Genomic DNA, 7,544 nt, shown 5'->3' with positions numbered 1-7,544 from the left:
TATTCTATCCCCATTGGGTAATAAATTAGTAGTTGTCCTTTGCACATGACAACTTTTTATTATTTTATTATTATTTCGATAACTCCTAGGAAATAGTTTTATCTATAAATAGAGGTTGTATTTCTCATTGTAAAGGTATAATATGTTGTTGAATTAAATTAATAGAGCAGTCTCTACTTCTTATCCAAAATCTTCATTTACCTTTATAGATCTTTGATCTTGGTGGTTTGGAGTGATCCCTTTATCTATATTTGTGGTGGTTGGTCCTTTATCAAATATAGTGGGAGATCTTAAATCTTCGATTCCTTTATCTGTGTTGTGGTGGCTAGACGTTTATCAAACATAGTGGTGGGTTAGAGTGTTTCCTTTATCCTTGATTCCTGTGGCTTGGCCTTTACGAATCTTGGTGGTGGATTCTTTTATCTATCCTTTTGTTTATTGTCTTGTTTCTTGTTTATTTCATAAAATCCAAAAAATACCAAAAATATTTAATTCCATTTTTGTTTAATTTCCGTTGTGCTTGAGTTATTGCGTGTTTTACGCATCAAATTTGGTATCAGAGACAGGTTTTAAAAAGGTTTCTTAATCTTTTTATCTGTGGGTTTTTGTTATTTTGTTTGTTGGGTCAGATTAGATCTGTTGGGATTGTGGTTTGTTTTGTCTAAATCTATTATTGTTGGTGTTGTTTTGTTAATTATTAATGGCGTTTAGAAGAAATATGACATTAGAAGAAGCTCATAATGCTAGGAGGGATAGGCAGATTGAAGATCTACAAGAAACATTTGGTAGAGTTCTTAATCTATTAGAAGATGGTGGTTTAAGGATGTATAGAGAACGAGTTGTAGGTGATAGAGATGATGAGTCTCAAGGTCCTAGTGAGAGATCTGATGATACACCCAGATCTTCTAGAAGAAGGCATAGGAGACATAAGGTGGATGATACAAAAGATATTAAGATAGATCCCCCAGATTTTGTTGGTTCTTCAAACCCTGAAGAGTTCTTTGAGTGGGTTCAGGTTATGGATAGAAAATAAAGGGTTATGATGATAAAAAGAGTTTTAAAGTTGCCATTATTAGGTTGAAAAAGTATGCTTCATCTTGGTATGGTAATAAGTCTGAAAAAGAATATAAGGGTAAATGCAAAATCAAGACCTGGTCCAAGCTAAAAGAAGTTATGTAGAAGATATTTGTTCCCCAGTCGTATAAGCAAGATCAGTATCTTCTGATGAATAATCTGAAGCAAAGTATAAAATAGGTTGTGGAGTATATTAGAGAATTAGAACAACTGAAGACTCGAACTGGTGTGAAAGAAACTGAAGATCATACTATCGCCAGATTCCTTGGTGGGTTGAATGGTAACTTGTCGAAATACATAATTATCAAATAACCAAGGTCTACCCAACAAAATATGACATGCATCCATAGGAACAACATCACACACGATCTTATGTTGATAAACAGATCCTTGTCGATTGACTTTTACCTCAGATCCTTCACTGAGCCATTGCAACTTGTATGGTCGAGGATGCTTTGTGGTAGGCAACTCCAGTTTTTCTACCATATAAGTTGAAGCAGCATTAGCACAACTTCCACCATCAATTATCATATCACACACCTTGCCTTTTACAGTACATCTATGTTAGGTCAAAAATCGACTAAGTATGATTTGTTCAAAATAGTTGAAGTTCAGTGAATGAAGCTTGCCCAGGATTCTGAAGTCATTCAGAATAAAGCTCACTGAAGCTTCACTTTAGTTTCAGAATCAACCAACACTGAATACGTTCAGACTGAAGTCAAAGACTGAAGACTAGAGAAGAAGATCATTTCAGAAGCAGAGCTCAGAGAAGATCTTATCTGAAGACGAAACTGAAGAGGCTCAGTGTAAAAGTATTTACAACACTTTTACACTGATTACGAAGAAGTCTTTTTGCAGGCGTTAAACTACCTTTACCCGGTTAATACCTTTATACGTGGGATTAGGATAGTTTTAGCAAAAGGTTGGGAATAAAGTATCTCAAGTCACATCAAAGAAACTTACATACTTTACCTTAAACAAACATGTTATGGATTTGTCCAACAAATCCATAAATGCACCCAACCATATTTGTACGGCATTTGCCATGTCATCAAGACATGTTTGCCTATAAATATAAGACTTCTCACACTTGCAAAAGTGTTTGGAACTTTGGCAATTGCAACGTGTGATATTTACTCTAAGTATTCTTACGAGTAACTCCTCGTTGATTAGATCATTTGTATTTCTAGGTTGTTTAGATATTTTCACAAAGTGTGATTATCTTTGTTCCGCAACAACCTTTGTATTTTGTTTATAGCAATAAATAAAATACTTTGAAAAATACATCTTGACTCATTGCCATAATACTTGATTATATTTAGTATTTATATAGTTTCAAGCAACTGTTCTTAATTATCTTACTTGTTCATATCCATCATCTGGATCGTGATTCTTAACTAGTCTTCATCTAGATTAGAATCACTTGTCAGTCGGGTTACTTGATATAACTGTCATTATTATCATATTCGTATTATATCTTGTACTTGATTAACATCTTGTGTAGGTGGACTCACTTTTGGTATCAGAGCCTCACAGGTTGAATCATTAACTTGTTATACCTGTTTGATCCTACAAGATGTGTGGAACCGAACAACCAAACCCAAATCCTATTGGTAATCCTAACCCAAATGTCAATATGAATCAAAATGGGACCCAGTGTACACGTTCACTTTCCTAACAATCCTGTCCCTAAGTTCAATGGGGATAGTGACTCATTCATCACATGGAAAGATTGTATGCTCAAGTATATCGCTGGGGTTGAGAGACACTTGACTTCTATTCTCTTGGAAGGTCCTTATGTACCAATGAATGCTTCAACTGTTGTTTTTAACCAAGATGGGACCCCTAGGTTAACACCCAAAGAGAAAGATCATTGGTCAGAGGAAGACCACAGATTGGCTGACCTAGACTCTAAATTGCAAAATATGATTCTTTTTGCTGTCCCAAAAAGTTTAAAACCCACTCTTGTTTTACTTGAAAATTCAAAATTAATGTGGGAAGAGTTATTAACTCAGTTTGAAGGTACAAAGGAAACCATTGTCACAAGAAAAGTTCTTTTGAATAAAAAGTTTGAAGCCTTCTTTGCTTTACCAAATGAAAGTTTGACAAACACGTATTTAAGATTCACAAATTTGGTTAATCAATTGAAAGCTCTTGGTGTCACAAAGGACAAAGAAATTTTGTTGGAAAAGTTTTGTGATATTTTACCTTATAAATGGGAAAATCTGATCATGGTGTTAAGACAAGGAAAAACCCTTCACAGTCACACTTTTGCCTCTTTGTATGGTGCCTTTAGATACACTGAGGAGAATAAAGCTGAGAGAGTCGTGGTTGAGCAAGATGCTAAGAATCATACTTCAACCAGTTCTGCATTGGTTCACTATTCTGAACCCCAAGACACTGCCCTACTATCTTCTGAGAGTGATCATTCTGACTCTGTGAAGAAGATGGTAGTTGAATTAATAAAAGCTGGTATCTCTAATTATGCATCACATGAATGTGATGAGGATGATGATGATGATCTTGTTGCAATGATTGCCAAAACTTTTAATCGTTTCGAATTCAAATCTAAAAGAAATGGCAAACAATTTTCTTCAAACAATTCTGTTGATAAGTCCAATTTGAAATGTTTTAAATGTGGAAAGAAAGGACATTTTATGAAGGAATGCAGATCATCACAACCCTCTTCATCACAAAATGCCCCTAACCATTCTATTTTTCAGAAAAATGATGATGGGTACAAATCTAAGTACAAAAAGCTGAAAGCCCATATCGCAATGATGGCACAAGAAGAATCCAACAAGAATAGCTGCATGGTGGCAGACACAGAAAAGTGGGAGGATTCTGATGATGAAGAAGAAGTGAGGGACATGTGTTTCATGGCTCGTGAAGATCAAGGTCATGTTGTGAAAGCTGATGTGGAATCTGGTCGATGGGTGGACATAATAATGAAGAAGGTTAGTGTTTTTGGTTTTGAGAAAGATGAGGAACAAAAGTTGGATCTTTTAGTTCTGATAGAGGCTGACATTTCATATGTTGAAACTGTGCGTTCAAAAAGCATTAAAATGTTTGAAATAAATTCTTCTGAATTGAACGCTAGCCAGGCAAGGCTAAAAGAACTAAAAGATGTTCAACTTGCTTTGAAAAGTTATCAATCTCTGGTTTCCAAGCTTGAATTGGAAAAGGAAGAATTAAAAATTATTTTAGAAAAAGAACAAAAAATAATCAAATCTTGGATGAAATCACCATTTCCTGAAACTGCCATCAAAAATACTTTTGCAAACCAAAGAGTAGCTTATGAGTCTGGTGATCTTCATTTGGCATCCATTATTACTGATTTAGATGCCCTTCCTAAAGAAATGAGGCCTGAAATTACTTTTAAATAAATTGGTAAACAAAAGATTGTAACTGAACAAGCCCAGGAACAACCTGAGGGAAAGTCTGAAGCACGCCAGACCAGTGCTTCAGATAAGAAAGCTAAATCCAAGAAGCCTTCCCCTCAGTCTTCATCTAAGGTTTCTAAAAACCATCAGAAGAAGAAAACTGTATCCCATGCTGAGCCTTCTACCTTAGATTCTGGTAGGGCTCAGGTGTCTAATGAACAGTCTATTTTGTTAAGGATAGAAAATCAATTTCAAATGCTAGCCAGGAAAGTGCAAAACCTTTTTCAAAGAAAGTCAAACAAAACAAAGATAAATCTGAGAAGAAAAAGGTTAAAGAAATCATTAAACCAACTGTTTTCATCTCATCTGAGATCATGACCGACATCCCCTTTGATCCTTCTGTTCCGTATGTACCAAAGAAATCTGAGGCTTTTAAGGGAGAGCCCAGTGGACCCATCAAGAGATGGGTTCCCAAAAGAAACTAATCTTTGTATTTGTGCAGGGTAACCGCAAAAAGAATATATGGTTTCTGGACAGTGCTGCTGGCAGAACCATGACTGGTCACCAGACCCTGCTAGAGGAATATAGGGTGCAAGAGGGGCCCTCGATAACATTTGGAAATGATGAAAATGGACAAACTGAGGGATATGGTGTAGTGAATAATGGTCAAGTTAAATTCACAAAAGTTGCATATGTGAATGGTTTGAAATATAACCTGATCAGTGTTAGTCAACTTTGTGATGATGGCTTCAAGGTATTATTTGATATTTCACAAGGCACCATATTCAACAGAGACTGGAAGGTAGTGATGATTGCTCCAAAAAAGGGAAACATTTACATAGTAGACATGAATAGTGCTACTTCTGAACAATGTTTCTACACAAAGGCAGATGAGGACACCAACTAGTTATGGCACAAAAGGTTATCCCATCTCAATTTCAAAAATATAAATAAGTTGTCAGGAGAACAACTTGCTGAAGGGATACCAGCAATGTCTTTCAACAAAGACAAGCCATGTCCAGGGTGTGAAATGGGAAAGAAGAAGAGAGTATCCTTTAAGACCAAGCAAAATTTCAGCATCACTGAACCACTTCATATGCTTCATATGGATCTTTTTGGTCCTGTGAATGTGCAAACAAGAGCTAGGAAGAAATACACTCTAGTTGTAGTCGATGAATATTCAACATATTGTTGGGTGATCTTCCTCAGAACCAAAAGTGAAGCTGCTGCTGAAATCATTGCTCTCATCAAACAAATTGAACTCAATCACAAGCAAAAAGTTCGTCAGCTCAGAAGTGACAATGGCACTGAATTCAGAAATTCCACTCTGGAAACCTTCTGCACTGACACTGGCATATCTCAGAACTTCTCCTCAGCACACACACCAGAACAGAATGGTGTTGTAGAAAGAAAGAATCGAACGCTGATAGAAGCTGCCAGAAGTATGTTGAATGAATCAGGTCTTCCAAAATGTTTCTGGGCTGAAGCTGTTGCAACTGCTTGCTACACCCAGAATCGTTCAATTTATGTCAAAAGACATAAGAAGACTGCCTATGAAGTGCTCAAATATAGAAAACCGAATATTGGATATTTCCATGTATTCGGATGTCCAGTATACATTCTGAATGATTCCAGCAAATTGGGCAAGTTTGATTGCCAAGGCTGATGAAGGTTACTTCTTAGGATATTCAACAATTCGCAAAGCCTTTAGAGTCTACAACAAAAGACTTGAAAAGGTTGATGAATCAATTCATGTTACCTTTGATGAATCAAATTCTGCAATTTTCAATAAACCAGTCTCTGAACCACCTTTAGAATGTCCTATCAGTTTTGGTGAATCTGATCAAAATGATAAATCTGATCAATCACCTGAACGTGTTTCTGATCATCTCAGTTCAGAACCAATTAATAATCAGCAAAGTAACACTCCATTTTATCCTTCAGTCACTTTCAAACTACCTTCTGAATTTATTATTGGATCAGATGTGCGTGCTACTCCTCAGATATCAGTCTCCCCTGAAATGCCTCAGAATGAAGAATTTCATGATGCAAATCGTGATTTACAAGATGATGAAACTGAAATAGTTTATTCTGAACCATCTCCTGAAGTAATCCAGAGGAGTTCTTGCATTGATATCATTGTTCATCCTGGTCATTACTCTAAATGGACACGATCACATCCAATTGATCAAGTTATTGGCGATCCAAGTAGAGGGGTTCAGACCAGAAGAGCCACAAGCGATCAATGCTTATATGTCAGCTTCTTATCACTGATTTCTCCGAAGAAGATTGAAGAGGCTATGAAAGATCCAAGTTGGGTTGAAGCCATGCAAGAAGAGCTTAACCAATTTGAAAGGAACAATGTTTGGGAGCTTGTTCCATGTCCCAACAATCTGAAGAAAGAACCAATTGGGACAAGATGGGTCTTTCGTAACAAGGTAAATGAAGATGGCCATATAATCCGAAACAAGGCAAGAGTTGTTGCAAAGGGTTATGCACAAGAAGAAGGAGTTGATTTTGATGAGACTTTTGCACCAGTAGCTAGACTTGAAGCTATCAGAATTTTCTTAGCATTTGCAGCTCATCATGAGTTCAAAGTCTACCAGATGGATGTTAAAAGTGCCTTCCTGAATGGGGAATTGGAAGAAGTCGTGTATGTCTATCAACCACCAGGATTCGAAAGTAAAGAAAAACCTCACTGGGTGTATAGACTGAACAAAGCTTTATATGGTCTAAGACAAACACCTAGAGCCTGGTATGATACTCTTACTAAACATCTTCTGAAAAATGGTTTTATTAGAGGTACCATAGATAACACTTTATTCATCTTACATGATAAAGGTGATATCTTGCTTGTACAAATTTATGTAGATGATATTGTATTTGGGTCTACAAATGATAAAATGTGTGATAAGTTTTCTAAAATCATGTCCTCTGAGTATGAAATTAGTATGATGGGTGAACTGACATACTTTCTGGGTCTTCAAGTGAAACAAACCAGAGATGGTATTTTTATAAATCAAGAAAAGTATGTCAGGGATCTTTTAAAGAAGTATAAATTTGATTCAGTTTCATCCAAAGACACTG

This window comes from Erigeron canadensis, chromosome 8 (genome assembly GCF_010389155.1).
Source record: "Erigeron canadensis isolate Cc75 chromosome 8, C_canadensis_v1, whole genome shotgun sequence".
Lineage (NCBI taxonomy): Eukaryota > Viridiplantae > Streptophyta > Magnoliopsida > Asterales > Asteraceae > Erigeron > Erigeron canadensis.
This window is presented reverse-complemented; position numbering follows the sequence as displayed.